The sequence below is a fragment of the Malania oleifera genome, chromosome 6 (genome assembly GCF_029873635.1).
Source record: "Malania oleifera isolate guangnan ecotype guangnan chromosome 6, ASM2987363v1, whole genome shotgun sequence".
NCBI lineage: Eukaryota > Viridiplantae > Streptophyta > Magnoliopsida > Santalales > Ximeniaceae > Malania > Malania oleifera.
The window spans coordinates 76,969,411-76,992,433 of NC_080422.1; the positions used below are offsets into that span (position 1 = coordinate 76,969,411).

Consider the following 23,023-nt stretch of genomic DNA (forward strand, 5'->3'; position numbering starts at 1 on the left):
AAATTCAAATCTAGGTGGTTGCATCACATAAGCCTCCTCTTTAAGATGACCATTGAGGAATGCAAACTTTATAACCATTTGAAATAGCACCCGAATTTTGTGTGCAATAGTAGCCAAAACCAAACAGATTGTTTCCATGCGAACTGTTGGTGCAAAGGTTTCGTTAACATCAAAACCTTCCACCTGAGAAAATCTTTGTACAATAAGGCGCGCTTTGTACTTCTCTAAAGTACCATCAACTTTATATTTTACCTTCCATATCCACTTCGTGCCAATTACCTTCCTATGAGGGGGATGATCCATAATCTCCTAAGTGTCATTTTTCATGATACTTTCATATTCAACTTCCATAGCTGTTCTCCACTTCGGATCAGCCAGCGCTTCATCTAGGCTACTTGGTTCCTCAACTATATTGATTATATCAGCCATTAAGGCCATGTTTACTAAGTGTTCTGCTGATCGTTGTTATTCCTCTATTCTCTTCGACCTTTGAGGTCCATCAGGTTGTGAACTTTGATTCATAAGCTTTGGTTTGCCTTCGTTAAAGAGCCGTTGTACCCACCTGGGGTGTGGCTTTTAAACAGGTGCTACTGGTGCAATAGGCTGGTTTTGAATTTTTTCATCATTCACCTCAATCTGTTGCTTTGAGTGAGGCACATGGTGGGTTACTCTATTGGTTGATGATAAAGTGGGCTGATCTCTATCTCCCACTGAGTGTGGTCCTTCATCAAATACCATAGCTTAGATTGTGATGATCTTATTTGCCTCTACATTATACATATGATATGCCTTCGATTCTGTACTGTATCCCAAGAAGATGCACTTTGGACTCTTGTTATTTAACTTCCCTTGACTATCATCTGAAAGATGCACAAAACATCTGCAACCAAATGTTCTAAGATGAGAAATGGAGGATTTTTTACCAGAGTAAGCCTTGTGAGGTGTTTTGTTCCCCAAATCTTTAGTGAAGCTTCGATTGAGGATATACACAGTTGTATTAATAGCTTTTGCCCAAAATGATTTTGGAAGGTCTTGTGCCTTCATCATTGCTCTGGTCATCTCCATCACAGTGCGATTTCGTCATTCCATAATGCCATTCTGTTGTGGAGTTTTTGGTGCTTGATGTAAAATGCATTGCAATAATTATTGAACTTTCCTAATGTAAACTCGCCTTCTCGATCTGTTCGAAGTTTCTTTAACTGCAAACCTGTCTTATTTTCAACAAGTTTATGCCACACTTTAAATTTTACAAAAGCCTTAGCCTTATCACAAAGAAATTACACCCACATATTTCTACTATAATCGTCGACTAACAACATAAAATAGAAAGATCCTCCTAGTGTAGTAGTAGTCATTTTACCATAGAGATCTACATGTACCAGCTCAAGAGGAAGATTTGATTTGTTGTTGCTTTCTTGTGGAAATGACATACGATGTTGCTTGTCCAACATGCAAGCTTCACAAGGCTTGGTAGTATCAACTATTATAGGAAGATCAACCACCATTTCCTTTCTCTGCATCTACTTCAAAACTGCATAAGAGATGTGTCCAAACCTTTCATGTCAAAGTTTGCTTGCTGTATCTCTAGTTTTTACAATAAGTGCCACAAATTCATATAGGTTATTCTTTCGAATACCTTCGCCCACACTGCTGCCATTGCTATCAATGATCTCAACTTTTGTTTTCATAAAGCGTACTTCATAGTCATAGTCAGTGATAGTAGCTACAAATAAAAGATTCCTCTTAATTTGAGGAACATAAAGGACATCTGAAAGAGTTTTACCTTGGCCATTTGTGGTTTTTAAGGAAATGGATCCAGTGCCCTCTACTAGACACTTTGCATTATTTTTTGATAATCATATTCATAGGTTCATGTAGAGACTTAAGGGAACCATACAAGTCCTTTTTGCTGGTCATGTGTCGGGAAGCTCCACTTTCAAGTACCCGTGAGCAATCTCCTAGTACTATTTGAGTAGTTGAGCACATTTCTTCTGTAACCATGAAAAGATCCAATTCTGATTCAACACAATTTTCTACCTATCTGACATTCCACGTAGGCTTCAACGTGCCATTCTTTTCATCGTGGATACGTTTTCTGCAATCCTTGGTTGCATGCCCCCTTTTGTTGTAGTAGTAGCACGTACCAGAAAATCACTTCTTGTTCTTTCCCTTATTCTTTTCAACATTATTGTCCTTGCCTTTGATCTATGCGGTGAAAGCACTACTGCTTTCATTTTCTCTGGATCTCAGCCTTATCTCCTCCTTTAGTAGCAAAGCACAAAATTCCTAAAAGGTTAGTGCAGGAGTTCTAATCTGCGTGTTAAGAGCAGTTACCAGACTGTCATATTTTGATGGCAGCACTCGAACACATCTTCGAGCTTACTCCTCATTGGTCTTTGCTATGCCCACTGCCGCCATCTGATCACATAGATTTTTTATTCTGGTGACGAATACTTCTGCCAATTCTCCGTCATGTAGCTTTTCTTCAACAAGTTGATTCTCCAAATTCTGAATGCGTGTATGGTTCCTTGTTTCATATTGATTCTTCAGACCATTCCAAGCATCGGATGTATGCTGGATCAACGTAAGTATAGAATTGGATACACTTGTGACAATAGCACAAAGTTCATTTGCATTACGCATCTTCCATGCTTTGACGATGGCAACATCTGGAGGGATGATAACCTTAGGATTGGTGGGATCAGGCATGCCAATTAGTTATGGATCCATACCTTGAGTTGTATCAAGTAGTTCATATAAATACAAAATAGCACTCATCTTGAACTTCCACAAAGTGTAGTTTGTACCGTTTAGCTTTCCTTTTGTGAATGCTGGGGGATGTATCCGAAGTGCTGGTGGAGATGTAGTAGCTGAAGATGAAGTTCCTGCCATTGGAATGTCTTAACAATTATAGTTGTTTCTTCTTAGTAGCCTTCATCTCTGATACCATGTAGAATAACAACACTAAGATCTGTTTTGAAGAAACGATTGAAGAAATAACACAAAATTTTATTACAACAACTGAATTACAACAATCTGTCCAACCATGCACTCACTAAACGAGCTTTAATGGCGAAAGGACAACAAATAAAAAAACAAAAGAGGGCACAATCTTGTAGTCGAGATGTGTGTAGTGCTTTGGTGGGGGGGGGGGTCTTATTTATAGCCTCTGGTCTATGGAAGAAGCACATGAGTGACTCACCTACCATGGTAGGTGGTGGTAGCTCACCTACCATGGCCGACTTTGACATTGGTGGCCGACTTTGACATTAGTGGCCGACTTTGACATTAGTGGCCCTCTTTGACATTTGTGGTTGATTTTGATATTAGTGGTCGTATTTGACAGTAGTGGCCATCTTTGACATACCGTTCCCACCGTTCACACTAGATAGACCATACCATCTCAAGGGGCATTGCCCCCATACCCCCCACAGGGGACAGTGTCTCGGAGGGGAACATCTTCAGTCTTCATAGTGCCATTGCGGTCTACCGCTTCGACCTCATCTGAACCATATGTCAGGTAAGTGTGCCAATTAACTCGTGGGAGGTGGGCATTGCACACATATACACCAACATATGGTCCACCAGAGTTCTCAAATCATAAATTGCAATTTAACATTCACATCCAGCTCTAATTAACAATACACATGCAATAATCCTAATACACTTCAGTATTTCCAACATGTTATACACACACACACACACACACACACACACACACACACATATATATATATATATATATATATATATATATATATATATCACAGCTCAACTCAATAGTTTTCATTTTACTTATGCCACGCATTTCAAATAACACGCATTATTATATCTCGTTAAAATAGTAAGCCAACCCATGCTCATTATCCGATTTACACTAGTTGATCTTTGAGCACCATGTAGTGTTTCCTTCCCATGATTTCCAGGTTCTTTTTTTCTATACTTCAGTAGGGACACTGAAGTTTTAAGTTGAGGGTAATGGGGTTAGGAAAGCACTACACGACACATGCTGGGCAAAAAAATAACATAATTTTAAAATTTTTCAGTGTACATTGCTTGTTTAATGCCATGATAACACCTTTGATGCACTTTACATACTTCTATATAGCCTATATGTTACATGTTTAGGCTATATCATTTAGATGAATTTATAATGCTCACTTACAATGTAGTGAGTTGCTTGTGTGTAGTTTCATATCATATAGCCAATTGACATGTTTTGCCACTCTATGAGGGTTGACTAATGGTTCATTCATTTTAATACTGTTGTATAAGTTCTTTTATTTATTCATTTTAATACTTTTGTATAAGTTCTTTTATTTACATGGTACTTCACAAGGTAAGGACACACTTTGACATGATTTGTATCACTCAGGGTTCCTTGAGAGCATTAAGAGAACAACCGTGGCAACTATGACACCTTGTGAGGTTTTGTTGAGCCTTTCATTTTTCGTGAGAGTCATTTACATGAACTCTGAGTTCTCGAAACTCAACTTTCTTTCTCTAGATATTATTTGCATGCTAGTATCTGTTTTTGCATTTGCTAGCCTAAAGGTGATGTATAATGGGGAGATATAAACCTAAGTCTTGTAGCCTACTCAAGATGTGAGAATTAATCCACCCCTAAAGATAAACATAATCCATAAACTTCCTTCTGAGCTTAGTTTCCTATCAGTAGCATGAAGATGACAAAAGTTGTGATAATTATTCTAGCTGGCAATAGAAGAAAAATGTATAAAGAAAAGAATAAGCAAAAGGAAAATAAATGAGAAAAATGCATAGAATACCTACTCCAAATACAAAAGGGTCAAGCTAGGGACACAACACACCATATCCTTACATGTAAGAAGCTTCTTCAGTTTCCCGTTGCATATGATGTATTCACACCTGGTTTATGAATAGTCAATCTAAGGTGGTCTTGGTTGGATGTGGTGAGTAGGTGAGAAGGTGCAAGGGTGAAGGACTCGACACCTTGTAAATAGGCTGGATCCCATTCTTATGAGACTAGTTCATTCCATTTTTAGCGTTAGTTCTTTAAAGTATGTGAAATGTTTTATCATGCATACTTTTCCTCACATATGAGAGTGAACCCATCTTCCTTAATGTTTTCAAGAGTAAACTACTAAGGCTAAGTCAAGATGACCGTTTTGTAGGTGTCTGAGGGTGACCCAAGTGAGATGAATCATTCACTTTACATATGCCTTGTGATTTCACCTGTTTATACTTGAATTTATATAGTGATATTAACTTTGAATTGTAATTGCTAGTTGATTCCCTAGGAGTTATGATTTTTCTTGATGGCTATACCCTATTGAGACTTATATGAGTAGTTCTTTTCGGAGTTGTTTGTATAATAAAGTTATGCATGGAGGAGCCTGCTTGTAATTAGGTTATATTTCTTGTATGTGAAATTTCATGATTGTGTTATGTATTGATCTTATGAAATGTCCACTGAGATCGGTGTTTGTGGGTATCGTCCTGGAAACCCTCACGAGACTATAAGTCATCCACTAAGGTCACTTAGGGGTTTAAAGTCTTGTTACATATGATAAATGCAATCGTGTTCCCTATGAAATAGGAGGTAGATAGGATTTTGGTCATCTTTTATAGTTTTCTTAGTTTTGCTTTGCTCGAGGACCAACAAAGTGTAAGCTGGGGGTTGTGATGTGTTCCTAAAATGCATAAATTTAGGCCTCCATTTACCTTTTTTTTGCCCTTATTTATCTTGTAATTACCTTTTCTTATCATAGTTCGGAGTTATGCAAGGTGTGTTCATGTTTCTAGAAAATCAGGTTAAAATCGAGGAGTTAAGTAATACGAGAAGCCAAGGGAGTAATTGGGAAGCAAAAGGATAAATCAGATGCTCAACCAAGCCCCTAAAGCCTTAATTCATTAAAGCAAACAAGACTTGGTTCGACCATGTGGTGTGACCAGCTAACACAAGAGGCAACCAGGTCACAGAAAGGAGACTCCAAGGTTTAGATTGAAAGTGAGATGCTGCAAGGTTCGTCCATAAGCTCAACTAGGAGACCATGTGGGCCGACCAGGTCAAGAACCTGAGACTAACTGAGTAGAGATCCTAAGACTTTAGACCAACAGCTCGACTAGGAGACTTTGAGGGATGACCAGGTCGAGAACCTGAGATTTACTGAAGCTAAGATCTTGTAAGTCTCAACCATCAGTGCAACCAGGAAGACATATGGGCGCGACCAGGTTGTGAATGCCTGAAGTTTGTATCCCAAAATTCCCACAAGCCTCGACTAGGACGCGACCAAGGGAAGACATGGGTGCAATTTGGTCGACAGACACAAGCTTAACGATCTTCTTTGCGAGATTTTTTGCAAAACTTTCCTGTCTTGAGTTCAAATCTTTGTAAATCCTTTAAGGTATAAAACCAAACTTTGTTCATGTGTCTAGGGTTCCCATTTGGCCCTTCTTTGGTTAGTGACAAACCTAGAGAGTCGTCGGGTGCCACTTAGAGTAGATTTACTACATTGATTTTAATTCCAGGCATTGGTTTTGTGCTTGGATTCTTCAAAGACTTGTGACAACCTTCGAGTTCCTGGTGCTATCGTGTAGATAGTTGGTTCTTAGTTGTAATCTTGATCGCTAGTGATAGGCCGCTGAGTTGCAATTGAAGCCATTTTTAATACATGATTTATTTACTCTACTTTCATTTAAATACCCGCACTTTAAATACCTTGTCTTTCATTTCCATGCAATTTTACATCTCTAATGGGAATGATACCCTAGGGTAAAGGATAACATAGCTAAGGATTCAGTCACTTATATGGACTAGGCTATGGTTCATGTATGGCGGTGTTATCGTGGTCACTCGATAGAGTATACCCTTGTTCTCGATCGTGCTCTGGATGATTGGTGCACCTTCGCTACCCTATGCTACTCGAATGGTTCACTTAACCGTTTCGCCTAGTACCGGAGTTGATTGGACATAGCTAGCGCACACGACAACCTAAGCTTGATTCATAATCTGATACCTGCTTTCTAGAAGTAGTGTTAATATAGTTTAATATGCTTCCGTAGTTGATAGAAAAACCATTTCAAAATCTCATTTTTTTTTTCTTTTTTTCACAAAGTGTAGTAAATTAGGCTAGAAGTGGTGAACAACTACACTTCAGTCCCTACGGATTGACACCCGACTTACTCATTGTTATACTGACCTTGGCGATAGTTAGGTTATAAATTTTATCTTTGGTAGTAAAGGACCCAAGCCTTGGCGAGCCTACCAACTATCCATGCATTGGACAATTCAAGAATAGTTAAAATTAAAACATCACTAAACATAAATGAAACAAATAATTAACATGTTTAATTGATTATTAATCTATATAGTATGATTAAAAATTAATTCAATATTAATTAATTTATCTTAAATTTATGATAATACATGTGAATGTATATTAATGATTCTTAAATGGGTCTAAGCTCCAATAAACACATGCATAAAATAAATGAATGCTTTGATGAAAATATGATTATACAAAGAATATATACTGCTTGGGTATAATATATAAGCATTGATTTCCAAAGTACAGAAAAAAAAGCCACATATGCAAATAGTTATTATCCATAGAATATGCACTACCCAAACATAAGTAGTTGAATTTTGAAACCTAATTTCATTATAATTCTCTAACTTTCAAACCAGGAAGATTTTTGGGGTACTGTGAGATCTCTCACATCCATTCCAACCCTAAAAACATATTTGAACTTATTGCACTTGATTTGCACCTTATATGCTCTATTTGGACACACTTGAGTTCCAAAATGAAGAAAGTACTAAATTATGAAAACTGAATTTACTTCTAAGTGTCTAATTTTAAAATTAGGAAGAGTCTTGGGGTACAGTGAAACGTGAAACATCCATTCCAACCTAAAAACATCTCGAAATTGACCTTACTCAACTCACTACAAAAAATATCATTTCTAGTGACGAACCAAAAATCATTACTAATAATGCATTATTAGTGACAAAACCAAAATTAGTCACTAATTATTAACCTATTAGGGACAAAACATGCATTGTCACTAATAATGTATTATAAGTGATGGGTTTCGGTAGTAACAACTTTTCAACAACTAGCCGCCACTAAAAACTTCCCCAAATATCTCCGTTCTTACCCTCTTACAAAATCCTACGCATCCCAAATTCCTATTCTCTTTCTTGTGCTCCCATCCCGCATCCTGTCTTGCTAGTGCGTGTGATTCGCCGAAGAGTCACCCACCGCCGCTGCCTAGTTGCTGCCGGCCAACCATTTGCCATCTACTACAACCACAGCCGATTGCCCAATGCCGCATCCCCAGCACGCCGCTGGCCGCTTGACGCATCCCTTTCTTACTCTTTTTTTTTTTTTTTTTTCTGTAGGTCAAGCAAGGGTTTGAGGGGGCAAAGAGCTTAAAGCTCTATGCCAAGCTATTCAACTTGGATTTTGTACAGGTAAAAATCCAATTTCTCTTTACTTTTTCTCTCTTTCTCCTTTCTATTTTTTGGTTGATTTCTCCTAGGTTTCTCGCATTTCTTGCGAGCCAAATAGTGTTTCGATCTGGGTTAGGTTAACCTAGGTTAATCTAGCTAGCTTAAATTCCACGTAGTTTTCGTCTTCTCTTTCAGAATTTGGACTAAAATCAATGGTAGCTTTGAATGAAAGAGACATTTGTTGTAATTATTCTAAGTAGATCCCAAATACTGTATCTTAATTATGGAATTTAGTTTTGCATCAGTAGGTATTCCTGACTCCACAACAACATGTGATCCAAATTTCTAAATAACAGGATTATTTATACGGCAATTGTCATAATATAAGTGAGTTTTTAACCCATTTCCAACTTTATGTGATATAAGGATATGTTAAATTTCTAACTGGTAATATCTTTCTCTTAGTAGAGCTGCTAGTAGTTAATTTAGCTGTCCATACTCTTTTTCCTTTCGACTTCTAAGTGTGAATCCATGTAACTCACTAAAATGTCCTAGATGCATAAAAAGTTTGATCTTAAGCATGATAGTATTTGATATTTTAAAATTTTTTAATCATATATGAACAATTGTCATTTTTAATAGTATTTTGTAAAAATAGAAAATACAATGAATAGTACATTTCTTGAGTTAGGTAAGTTTGGGGTTTAATCAGGTGAGCCTAGGATTGGATTGGCTGGGTTTAGATTTAAAATTTGACTAGGTTTGGGGATTGGGCTTGAGTTGGGTCATAGGAGCGTAGTTTGGGGTTTAGTTTGGTCCTTGGGCTAGGTTAAGGTTAGTTTGCTAAATGGGCTTGAGAGCTTAGGATAGTTAACTAAGCCCAGTTCAGGGCTTAGTTTAGGTTGGGTTGTGGGTTTGGTTTTAGGTTGGGCTCATTTTGGTGGGGGCCAAGGCAATGGGAAATAGGCCTAGTTTGGGTGGAGTTAGGATGGGTCTGGGACTTGGATTTTCAGTTGGGCGGTTTGGGTCGTGGACTAGATTGGGTCAGGGTGAGTTGGGCTTGGTCTGGGTGTTGAGCAGGTTTAGGGTTTGTTGACTCGAGTCAAGTTGAGCCACACACACCACAGGTCCACAGTGACTTATATGAATTTATGTATTTTGTGATTTTGAGTTCAGTGGCAGGGTAGGCCTATGTAATTGGTGACTTTAGCTGAACTGAATTTTTTTAATTCCAATTTAGAAAGAAAATGAACTCGACGGAATGTCTATATAAATTGAGAGTGAATCGACTAGTATGGTTGGTTACCTAAAAACAAAACTAACTGAACTTCTTAAAAAATTTTGAACAGCCAAAGTTCTATATTATTCATTGAATTTCATATATGTTCTATTCTATGATTTTTGTAAAAAATAAAATAAAATAAAATTGAAAGCATTCAAATGAACCAAACTAGGAAATAACAATCCATAGAAGAAATTGCAAATTTTCAATGGCACAAATTGAAAAAAAATAAAAAATAAAAAGAGAATAAAAATATACCAGCAAAGGCTTGTGCAACAACAGACCAAATAACAATTCACTCTTTCAAGAATAATAATAGGAATTATAAGAACTAAATCAGAAGTCTTAGTCTGATCTATTCTTAAATTAGGGCATCAGTAAGAAGAAGAAGAAGAAGTTTATTTATTTTTCAAATTGAATTCCTTAAATTAGGGCTACTTCTTCTTATATTTGGATAGTGTATGTTCTATTTATAACAAGGATTTCATCCGAGCATTCATTCATTATATGCATTTGTTCATTAAAGCTTAAACTCGTTCAAGAATCGTTACTATACATTTATGTCTTATCGTAAATGTGAGATAAATAAATTAATATTCAATTGATTATTAATAATACTATATAGATTAATAATCAATGGAACATGTTAATTATTTGTTTCATTTACAATTAGTGATGTTTGTATTTCAACCATTCTTGAATTTTCTGATCTATAGTTAATTTAGGAATTTGTATTTACATTGTTGTCATCATTCACGCTTTGTTCATTCTTATTTGATATTTTAATAGCGTCTCTGCTTATGTTCTCTGGGTGCATAGTGGGGTGTTGTGACAAATTGTTAGTGAAAAACTAATATGTTCATTTCCCTCATATCGTGTACTTAATAACCATGGGGAGATGTTGCCAAAATTTAGAATGAGCATGATCAAATAATTTGAGCGATTAAGTGCAATATAAATGCATCATTCCTAAATGAGATAAGATTTGTACCCTTTTATACAAAAGGTGGTCAATTTTATGATTCACAATGCATGCCTCATAAACATTATGAAATATAATCAAAATCATTTACTTGAACATGTTATAGGCTAATTAATGAACATGGATAAAAGTTGGATGAAGGCTCAAGGTAGGTTTTGGTTAGAATACGTACAAGGGGTACATGATTTCATAGAGTTCATGGATCGTTAAGTTAAAAAATCCAATAAAATAAGGTGTCCTTGCAAGAAATATCAAAACATAAAATTTTGACACATTGATTTGAGTGGAAAACATTTATTAGACTATGGAATGGACAATAGTTACACAAAATGGGTGTTTCATGGTGAAGATTACAAAATCTAAGTGATGATGATAATATGAAGATGAGGGCGCCAATATAGGAGGTGGTGACACACGTTTGAATGGGTTAATCAAAATGTTAGGTGACTTGCAAAGGGGGAATGCAGTGGACATAGAGGATGACAATGTGTTGCATACTATTGAACCTAGTTTAGTAGGTAGCATACCTTGTGATCTTAGTCAATTAATCAACTCGGTAAACCATTTGCTAATATTGTGAGGGATGCACATGTGCCACTTTATCTAAATTGTAAAAAGTTCTCAAAATTGTAGTTCTTGATAAAGTTACTACATTCAAGGAAAATGCATCGTCAAACTCAGAGTGCATTCAACATGAATTTGAGGCTAATTAAGGCGGCATTGCCTGATGGTGAAACACTTCCAAACTCTTTTTATGAGGCGAAGACATACATGTGTGATTTGGGTCTCGGTTACACTCCAATACATTCCTGTAGGTATGATTGTACAGTTTTTTATGGTGAATTTGAAAATGCAAATGAGTGTCCAGAATGTGGTGAACCAAGGTATAAAACTAATCACAAGAAGGGTAAAAAAAATCTCCCAAAAAAATTTACAATATTATCCATTGATATCGAGGCTTCAAAGATTATATATGTCCACAAAGACTGTTGCAAATATGAGATGACATAAAGAGAAACATCTTCAAGAGAAAAGCACCCTTAACCATCTAACAAACTCACAAGCTTGGGCCGAGTTTGACAAAATGCATTCGTGGTTTTCCAGTGATCCTTGCAACATTAGAATTGACCTTCATTCAGATGGTTTCAATCCTTTTAGTAACATAAAAACCCGTATGTTATGATGATGTCATACAATTTGACGCCTTGGCAATATATGAAAGAACCGTTCATTTACATGTCTTTGCTTATTCCTAGACCAAGGGTATTTGGTAATGATATTGATATTTACCTGAGATTGTTAATTGATGAGTTGAAAGAATTATGCGAAAAAGCAGTAAAGACATTTGATATGGAAACTAGGAAAATATTTCGATTGCATGCTAAAGTTATGTAGACAATTAATGATTTCCCTGCTTACGACAATCTAGCGTGGTGGAGCACAAAAGGATGTTATGTCCTTATCTTTGAAGCATGGACGAAAGTTATGCTTTATGTATCATCTTCGTTTTCTAAAACCTGGAGATTCTTGGAGGACTCGTTATAATAGAAGTTTTAATGGAAAACCTAGATAAAGGTTACAACCAAAACAACTAAATAGGGAAGAGATATTAAACCAGCAGAAGTTGATAAAAAATGTATAATTTAGGAAAACACCGAGTAGAAAAAGGAAACGTACTGAGATTAAGTTAAATTGGACAAAAAGAAGTATTTTTTTTGAGTTGCCAAACTAGAAAGATCTTCCATTGTGCCATAACTTGGATGTTATGCACATTGAGAAGAACATTTCTAAGAATGTAATTGGGATATTATTGAATATAAATGGGAAGAAAAAGGATAGTTCAAATGTTCACCGAGATGTGGAAGAGATGGTAATATAACCTAAGTTGCACCTCATTCGTGATGGGGACAAGCTTCTAATGCCATCAACATGTTACAGATTATCGAAGGATGAAAAAAATACTTTCTTTGAATGGTTGGTATCAATGAAGTCCCCTAATGGATATACATCTAACATATCTCGATGCATAAGTACGAAGGAAGGTAAGATGTTAGGAATGAAATTCATGGATGACATGTCATTCTTCAAAAGGTTCTACAAGTTTTCCTTCATGGATACTTAGCTGACGATGTTTGCTCACTGTTGATTGAGTTGGGAATATTTTTTTTTTTTTTAAGAGTTATACTAAAAAAAATTGACCTTAAATGTACTTGAACAGTTAGAGAAGGACATTGTAATCATACTATGCAAGCTTGAGAAAACATTTCCCCCAGCATTCTTCAATGTTATGGTCCACCTAGCCGTCCATTTCCCAAGAGAGACCATAATTGTAGGACCAGAGCAATATCATGACATGTATCCAATTGAAAGGTAATTTTTAAGATGCAAACATTTTCATATGATTTCCACGTTCAATTTGTGGATGTCACTAATACTATATAAAATGCATAGGTTCTTGTCCACTTTAAAGAACTATATGTGCAATAAGGCTCGACCGGAAGGCTCTATCATTGAGGCATTCATTGGTAGTAAATGCCTTACATTTTGCTTAATTTATATACATGATATTGACATAAAGTTCACTCGCAATAAGCGAAATGCAGACATTGATGGTAATGATGAATATAAAGAACCCATCAGCTCTGTATTTAAAGCAAATGTTTGACCATTGGGTGGACATTGATATGGAGGACCTGGCAAAGGCGCATTTTTATGTTCTTAATAATTGTGATGAAGTTATTCCATATATCGAGTACGTGGTTTAATAATCCATACTTTGCATTGTATATATGCATATATATATACTTAGTTGACATTAATATGTACTATTGTTGCATATAGTGAACATAAAGTTGAACTTGAGAAGAAAAATGAAAGAAATGTTGAAGAAAGACAAGAAATAATTTGTCAAGTGGCTTAGGACACGTGTAAGTAACAACTTTTTTGTGAATTTTTGATAATAAGTAAAGTTTCAATAATTGTTAACTCATCTAAAGTTCTTTTTACTAGATGAAAGTCATGTATTATAATAAAAAACTAAGGACAAGAGATTTGTACACATTGACATGTGGTCCCGATCAATGAGTTAGCCACTACATTGGTTGTATTGTTAATGGCTTAAGGTTTCATACGAAGCCTCTTGAGTTGCATAGAAGAACCCAAAATAGTGGGGTTGTCGTGCTAGGCACAAAAGAAGACGATGATATTGACTATTTTGGTATCCTAAATGACATTATTGAGCTAAGCTAAGGAGCTAATAGACTCGTCTACTTGTTCAAATGTGATTAGTGGGATATTAGCAATAAAATGAGTGGCGGATAAACATAGATACCCACTTTACAAGTGCTAATTTTAGTAGAACATGGTATTAAGATGACCTTTTTGTACTATGGACACAAAATTGAAATGTGATGGTATGTGGCACAAAAAATTCAACCCATAAGTTTGTATGATATAATAGAAGCCGTAGATGGGGAGAAGAATGTAATCGAGGATGCTTTCTAAGAAGTTGAACAATTTGTTAGTGTGGCAACTCAACCTAATTACAATGCGTCCTCACTTTGTGACAATTATGTTGATGAGGAAGAAGTTGATCCTATACCATTGAATAAGGTTAGTGCCACAACAAAACATGTGGGGACTAATGGCATTGAAATTGATGATCTATATGTTGATTTCATCAACAATGATGATACTGATGTAGAAGATGAAACAGTGGTGGATTATTGTACTAAGGAGGAAAAGATAATAGAAAGTGATGATGATATAGATATTGAGGATTTATAATCATTTCATGTATACTACCATACTACACTTCATAAGTAAGCATATCATGTTGTCATATTACATTCCATAAATTTGATATGTATAAATAACTAATAATATATTTACTATAATTCCATTAAATATGCGTTTATCTTATTCAATGTTGTCTATAATGCAGACATGGCACCTGGAGGTCTTAGACGGCTAAGGCATAGGCTAACCAAACTAAGTAGTCAGTACCATACTACAGTGTTGATACAATCGCATCATGTCTATGCCGATGCGTCACCGATACAGTCAGAGGCAACCCATGCTGATGTGGCACCATCAGTTGGGGAGACCCATGGTAATTTGCGCACCCACATAAGCAACATCGATAAGATTATGAGTCTTTACTTTTTTTTTTTTTTTTAGTAAATTGATTATCGTAGATACATGTATATATATATATATATATATATATATATATATATATATATATATATATATATATATATACTATAAATCCTCAAAATCTATTTTCAACATCGACCTCGCAGATGAGGTCAGAGCGTCGTGCAATGAAAAACACCATGCTCCGGAGGCATCTGCAGCTGACGAGAGAGCGTATTAGGATAGAGATCCCTATTAGCTACACAACATCGATGGATGATTGGTGCCAGACCCGAGTATACAAGGTCGGAATTATATGCTGGGAATTTACTCTAGTTACGTGCCACACTTGGCCACAGGTGACTGAGGAGCAGTTCCTGGTTCTGCATGAACACATATTGTTAAGCTTTCTAACAAGTTGTATTAATTTTAATATACTTCATTTATTTAATCTCTAACATTCTATGAAATACGCAGACTTCTTTTGATATTGAAATTTTCACGCACCCTCACGTCAAAAAAGCAGTGAACAAGAACTTAGGTGTTTGGTTTAAGAGTTACTGACATACCATGCACAAAAATTTCAAAAAGATGGGAGATGAAGCTAAATTTAAAAAATGATACTTGTTTAATAAGATCTCCCATGAATATTAAGAGCTGGTGTGTCGATATTTTCGTGATCCTTACTACCAGGTGATGTGTTTAAATTTGTACTATATTTTGGTATCGATGTTATATTTTGACTACTATGCATTAGCATTGATGTGGATTATAATCTCTTTAAATCTATACTATAGGAAATATGTCAAATAAATGTAGAGAATCGAAGTAGATTAGATGCGATGCATCATGGTGGTTCGAGGTTATATGTGCACCATCGAAGGGTAATATCTATAAAACTAGTATAGGATTAAATTATAAATGTTATGTTGACAGATGCAAATTTGTTAATATATGAGGTTTGATATGATAATATAGCATGATCTAGTCACTAGACAACCAGAGTGCAAGTCTAGTCTGTATTAGAGAACATATCAAAGGAGGTTGGGGGAATGGTGCCAGGGTGCTCAAAGGAAACATGTAAGTATGCTATAGTTGTAGTTATTTAGTTTGTTATTGAATCCAACTAGCTTATAACATTGTTATTTAATCATTTTCTAATTTTTTATGAATGAAAACAAGATAGGATGGTCCAAATAAGGGATGCAAATGTTTTCGAAGGTGGCCAGCAACCCAAAGATGATGAGATATGTGATTAGGTACTTGAGCATCTACGAGGGGGTTACATGAAAGGTTTTGGGGTGGATACATAGCCCTAGTATCAGTATCGATAGATAATGCTGAATATCGTGCTAAGATTGAGAAAGTGCGTCAATAGGCAGCAAATTGTAAGTCAGCTATCATATAGTAGCTGCAGGATGTTGTTCAGTGGAACAAGGAAATGGAGCAATGGCTTGAAGCCATGATGCACTAGAAAGCGAAGATTGATGAAATGCTCTACTAGCGTCAAGGAGATGCTGCGGGTGGCTCCTCCCCTACTTAGTATGAATGTAAGTGTGTGTAGGTGTGTGAACACAATTGTGATTAAATGCATGTGAACATAATTATGATTATGTACAAGTGTTAGTGTGTGTATTTAGATATTAGACATTGCACTTATATTTGATCTTTGTTGGTGGGATAGATAGTTAGCTTTTATTGGTTGTTGTTGTTGTTGTTACTAATGTGTGTGCCTAATTACTTGAACAGGTTAATCATTCAGAACACACACATGTAAGTGAAGTGGAGCTAGAAAGGACTCAAAGCACATAATCTTGACTGATTCTATGAAGAGTTAATAGAAAAAGAAGAAGACATTTGTTTTGATTGTAAATGCATTTTGTTCCATTATTTGGTATATAATATTATGGTCGGTAATAACTGCATCTTATGCATGATAGGTTTATATGCTCAAAACCATAGAGTGACCTTAGGGGATGTTGGATTTTTGGGGTTAACTCTCAAAAAGACCATAGAATGACTATAGGAATCCCTCAAGCATATAGGTTAATAACTCACATTTATAGGGATTTAACTTTGGTATTTATTTGGGCCAAAAATAGTTTGTTGACAAATTCAATCGATTGAACTAGGTAGTGTAAAATGCCTCAGTCGATCGAACTGGGTAGAAGTCAACAATTTGACTTCACTTGGTCGATTGAATCCTTTTTAAACACATCTTCCATAGTCGACCAAACTCACACGTGTCAGACCCTCAACAACTCAGTCGACCAAACTTCTAGTTCATTTGTGATTGAGTCGATCGAACTCTAAGAATAGCAGACCGATTTTTACATATAGTCAATCGAACCTCAAAGGGTTCGGAAATCACCTTAGGTCAGTCGACCAAACCTTTAGTTCAAAACTGTCTTGATTGACTGAAATTGATGATTGGGTCGACTGAACTTAAAATATAGTCGACTGAAACCTCTTGAGTTGAACATTTTTAACTACAGTAAGACAAGGTTAATTTTATTTATCCTTCATTAATCTTTTCTAAAAAACTCGTATTGTCATGCCTCAAACCCAAAAATGGGCCCCAGGTTGTGATTTAGTAATCTAACCTGTCTCTGTATCATACAACCATTTATGATACTACACAATATAAGGGTTCGATCTCGTAGGGTTCACGCATACCCTATCCATAATCACAATCATATTATACGCAGCCGAATAATTCAACCTATTACATCATAATACCTTACCATCGTACCATATTAGATTCTATACAAAACCATAGTTTAATTCCCAAAATACATAACATACTCTAGGTGTCTATATAAACCAAAATGACAACCCGACCAAATATCAGTACTTACACAAGTACTTCTACAAAGCTAACCAACAACCATGCTCCTAAAACACTAGGAAACTAGTGTCGGCTACTCGAAGGACCTGAAAAACATTTGTATGATAGGGGTGAGACACCTCTTAATAAGGGAGAAATAGGTTATATCAGTGTATGGATACATAAATGTTATTTTAATAGTAAAACATAAACATTTCACAATTTCAGTATTTTCACAATACAGTTCCAGTATATCTCACAAAACACCTCGGTCTAGTGTCGTCACACTCTTCGGCCTAAGTCAGTCGCGTGACACGGCTCCCCCGGTAATCTGGTGTAGCATAAGCCCCACAACGTTCAACCGGTGCAAATATGGAGAAACTCACACCCTTCGCTGACCAACCGGAATCATAGGTGGTATTTCACACCCTCGACTTCACGCCAGATATCTGAGCCTATGGTAGTTAACCGACTCGGCCGCCTACGGTATTATTCTGGCATGCCTCATATCTCATCCTTTGGTAGTTAGCCGACATGCCTCGATTGTCCTAGACTTTTGGTTTTATTCCAACTCGTCATTTTCACAAAACCTAAAACATTTTGGAACTCCCTTTCCTATAGCTCATTTTAATAACTCATAGCCTACGGTAGTTAATCGGCACGTTTTTTCATAAAACACATCATTCAATACATCAGCTCATTTTACACTTATTTGGGTAAACAAATAACCTCATATCAGATACTCCCAAAATACAGTTTAAATAATCAAAGCTATGGTAATCTCTATATTAAAATTTAATCATATATACAATTTTCCAACAGAAACAGAGATGATACCCGAAATCCATAATTTTCCTAAAAACTGTAAACTTGAAAATCACATAATTTCACTTGATAGATTTTCCTAAATAAGTAACCATAACATTTGTATAATTGTAAGCCACAGTTTTACCGATTCAGATTACAAAATAATTGATATAAACAGAAACCCCTTACCTTATCCCGAAAATCGAAACACAAACTTAATCGGTCCGAAACAATGACATAGGATCCCCAAAACCTAAAAATCGATGAATAATACTTCAATATAATCCCAACCACTACTGATCTACCGAAAATCCTTGAAACGAAGATTCGATCCGCTAATAACGTAAAGATTCTCCTTCTAATCCATGTGGTAATGTCGGATCGTTAATTTAGGTAACAGATGACCCAAAACCTTTGTGAGAGAGAGTGGTTTGAGTTCGAGTTCGAGTTCGAAGAGAGAGAGAGAGAGAGAGAGAGAGAGAGAGAGAGAGAGAGAGAGAGAGAGAGAGAGAGGATCTTTGTGTTTCTTAACCATTAAGCAATTGAAAGTTCAACTTATAGACCTTTGACCAGGCCGGCCTCATCGACGAGCATAAGAAGGGCATTCGTTGACGATGGCGTGACCTTGTCGACGAGCCTGATATTTTAGAATTCCCAAAATCTCTCGGTATTTACTTATCAACGAACCTTTGAATTTCATCGTCGAGCTGTAGAAGGGACTTTGTCGATGAGAAAAGGAGCCTCGTCGACGAGCCCTGTTGATTTTTCCTTTTTAAATCCATTCTCCTTTTCTTATTTATTTAATCCACATTTCTTGGGTCAGGTTCTTACAACCTCCCCTCACAAAAATTTCTTCCTTGAAATTTGCAATCTCTCACCCGCTAACTCATCAATATACTAAAACGCATATCCGACTCTAGGAAGAGCCGACGGCCACCCACATAGCAGCCCTGTCCCAAATATATTACATACCCTCACTTATGACGAAAGAATATCGTGGTTACATACACAATGTCTTGGGAGCTCACAATATCACAAAACTCTCCCAAAGACTAACCACACATCACTTTAAATAATAAATACATCACATACTTACCCAAAATGTCCCTGTAAACATCACCCCTTAGAAAAAATGTGGATATTTCTGATGTATTTCCGTCTCCAATTCCCAAGAAGCTTCCTCAACCGCGTGATTCCGCCATAGTGTTTTTATTAACAGTATCTTCTTGGTATGCAACTTCTGAACTTTACAGTCTAAAATCTGAACTAGTACCTCCTCATATGCCAAAGCATCCCCAATTTCTAAAGATTCGTAACTAATCACATGTGACGAATCTGACACATACCTTTTCAACATGGATACGTGGAATACATCGTGGATCTGAGAGAGCGTTGGAGGTAGTGCAATTTTGTAGGCTACCAGACTCACTTGTTCAAGTGCCTCGAATGGTCAAATATACCTTAGGCTTAGCTTGCCCTTCTTCCCGAATCTCATCACTCCTTTCATTGGAGCGATTCTCAGGAATATCTTACCCCCACCTCGAATTCCAATTCCCGATGGTGCACATTCGCATAACTCTTCTGTCGGGTCTGAGGTGATTTAATTCTATCCCTGATCAACCTAACCTTCTCAAAAGCCTACTGTACGAGTTCAGAACCCAATATCTACCGTTCACCGACCTCATCCTAGTACAGAGGATATCGAGACCTCCGACCATACAATGCCTCAAACAGTGTCATCCCAATATTAGCTTAGAAGCTGTTGTTATAGGAAAACTCCACTAAAGATAGAAACGGAATCCAACTGCCATCGAAATCTAACACGCAAGCCCGTAACACATCCTACAAGATCTGTATCGTCCTCTCTGACTGTTCGTCAGTTTGGGGGTGGAACGTTGTATTGAAAGTAAGTTTCATCTCCAGTGCCTCCTGTAAGCTCTTCCAGAATCAAGAAGTGAATCTTGGGTCTTCATCTGAAACAATGGACACTGGTATCCCGTGCATTTTGACTATCTCCCGCACGTATAGGTTTGCCAGCCTACTCAAGGAGTAGCATCGGTACAAAGTGAGTAGATTTAGTTAGTCTGTCAATGATCACTCATATTACATTCTGCCCATGAACTGCTAGTGGTAACCCGGTAACAAAGTCCATAAAGATGTACTCCCATTTCCACTCTAGCTCAATGGCTGCAATTGCCCTGTCGACCTCTTATGTTTAGCCTCTACCTACTGACACATCAGACACTGCTCTATAAATCAAGCAATCTTCCTCTTTATGCCACTCCACCAGAAGGATTCGCGCAAATCTTTATACATCTTCATGTTACCCATATATACCGTGTACGAAGAATGATGCGCCTCCTCTAAAATCGTCCTCCTTATCCCCTCATTGTTTGGAACTCATAATCTGGTTCCAAACCTCAATACACCTCTCTCAGAGATGTTAAAATCTGCAGCCAGCCCCAGCTGCACATTCTTTACAACCTCAACTAACTCTTTATCATTAGCTTCCGTGGTTTTAATCCTCTCTAATAATGTTGGATAGATCACCAAGCTAGTAATGAAAGTTTGGTGATTACCATCCACCAATTCCATGCCAAGACTCTCCAATCCCATCTGATATGATGCTTACCTACTACTGCAGATACTGACGTGTGCTCTAACTTCCGACTCAACGCATCAGCTACCACGTTAGCTTTCCTCTGGTGATAGCTAATGGTACAATTGTAGTTCTTGATCAGTTCCATCCACATCCCTTGCCTCACGTTCAACTCTTTCTACATGAAAAAGTATTTGAGACTCTCGTGGTCCGTGAAGATCTCACACTACTCACCATACAAATAGTGTCTCCAAATCTTCAACGCATATACTACTACTGCCAACTCTAGATTATGCGTAGGGTAATTTTTCTCGTACTCTTTGAGTTGTCGAGAAGCATAAGAAATTACTTTCTCCTGTTGCATCAGCACAAATCCCAAATCCTTCAAAGATGCGTCGCTGTAAATCACAAAACCACCATCCCTAGATGGAATGGTTAACACCGAAGCAGTGACCAGTCGATGTTTCAACTCCTGAAAATTCTTCTTGCACTCGTCGGTCTAATTAAATCTCGCATCCTTCATCATTAACCATGTGAAAGTGCCATACAATCTAGAGAATCCCTCCATGAACCGCCAGTAGTACCCAGCTAGTCCTAGGAAACTCCAAACTTCCTGCACGCTCTTATGTTTCACCCAGTCAACCATTGCTTCAATCTTACCTAGATCAACTAAGATACCACCTCCCGACACGACATGGTCTAGAAGTGCAACCTGCTTCAACTAGAACTCACATTTCTTCAGTTTAACGTACAATTTCCTTTCCCGCAATACCTGAAGCACTAACCTTAGATGGTTTTCATGCTCTTCCAAACTCCTAGAGTATACTAGAATATCGTCAAAGACTACCACTACGAACTGGTCTAGGTATTCATGAAAAGTCCTATTCATTAGGTTTATAAATACCACCAAAGCATTAGTCAACCCAAAAGGCATGACCAGAAACTCGTAGTGACCATATCTGGTTTGGAAAGCAGTCTTTGCAACATTCTCAGTCTTAACTTTCACCTGATGATACCCTGACCATAAATCGATCTTTGAGAAGACTTGCGTTCCTTGTAGCTGGTCAAAGAAACCATCTATACAAGGCAACAAATATCGGTTCTTCACTGTTACCTTATTGATCTCATGGTAATCAATGCACATTCTCATTGACCCGTCCTTCTTCTTCCCGAACAATACTAGGGCTCCCTAGGGCGAAACACTAGGTCTGATAAAGCCCTTATCCAGTAGTTCCTGTAACTATTCATTCAACTCTTTAAGTTCAGTTGGAGCCATCCGGTATAGAGCTTTAGAAATCTGTGCCTTGCTTGACAATAATTCAATAGCAAACTCCACCTCACGATTAGGAAGTAAATCGGGTAAGTCTTCTGAGAATTCATCCAAAAATTCGTTGACCACTTGGATATCCTTGAGCTTCAGATCATCCCGAAGTGGTTCCTTCACACAGGCTAGGTACCCTTGACACCCGTCCAAAAGTAACTTTCTCGTCTGCATTGCCGACAGAATCTGTGGCGTCGAACGCACACACGATCCTACAAATTCATACTTTGTTTCCTTAGGAGGTCTAAACACCACTACTTTCCTATGGCAATCAATCACAGTAAAACTGGAGGATAACCAATCCATCCCCAGTATAATATTAAAATCGAACATATCATACACTACCAGGTTCACCAATAGCGGCCTTCACTGAATTACCACTAAGCACTTCCCTAACATCTTCCTACAGATTACCATACTCTCAGACGGTGTAGCTACAGACAACCCCTTATCCATCACTTGGGTTTCAACCCCACACAATTTCACAAAGTTTGCAGATATAAAGGAGTGGGTTGCCTGAATCGAATAATACAACAACTTTATTTGAAAGCAGTAACATGATACCTGTCACCACATTGCCAGCATGCTCTGCATCGACTGGAGTAAGCGAGTACACTCTCGCCTGAGCTGT

The 23,023-nt window shown here is 37.1% G+C and overlaps 1 long non-coding RNA gene across 4 annotated transcripts; it reads left to right on the top strand.

The window, feature by feature from the left end:
• The first annotated feature begins 8,110 nt into the window (after window positions 1-8,110).
• LOC131158382 (uncharacterized) lies at window positions 8,111-16,772 on the top strand. 4 transcript variants are annotated; one of them, XR_009137476.1, is made up of 7 exons: window positions 8,111-8,458; window positions 14,645-14,812; window positions 15,006-15,531; window positions 15,636-15,722; window positions 15,817-15,918; window positions 16,021-16,388; window positions 16,588-16,772. It is a non-coding gene; the product is annotated as an uncharacterized LOC131158382 (long non-coding RNA). The 4 variants fall into 4 exon arrangements; XR_009137475.1 differs by having other exon boundaries at window positions 16,025-16,388; XR_009137474.1 differs by having other exon boundaries at window positions 15,006-15,722.
• The last annotated feature ends 6,251 nt before the right edge of the window (window positions 16,773-23,023 follow it).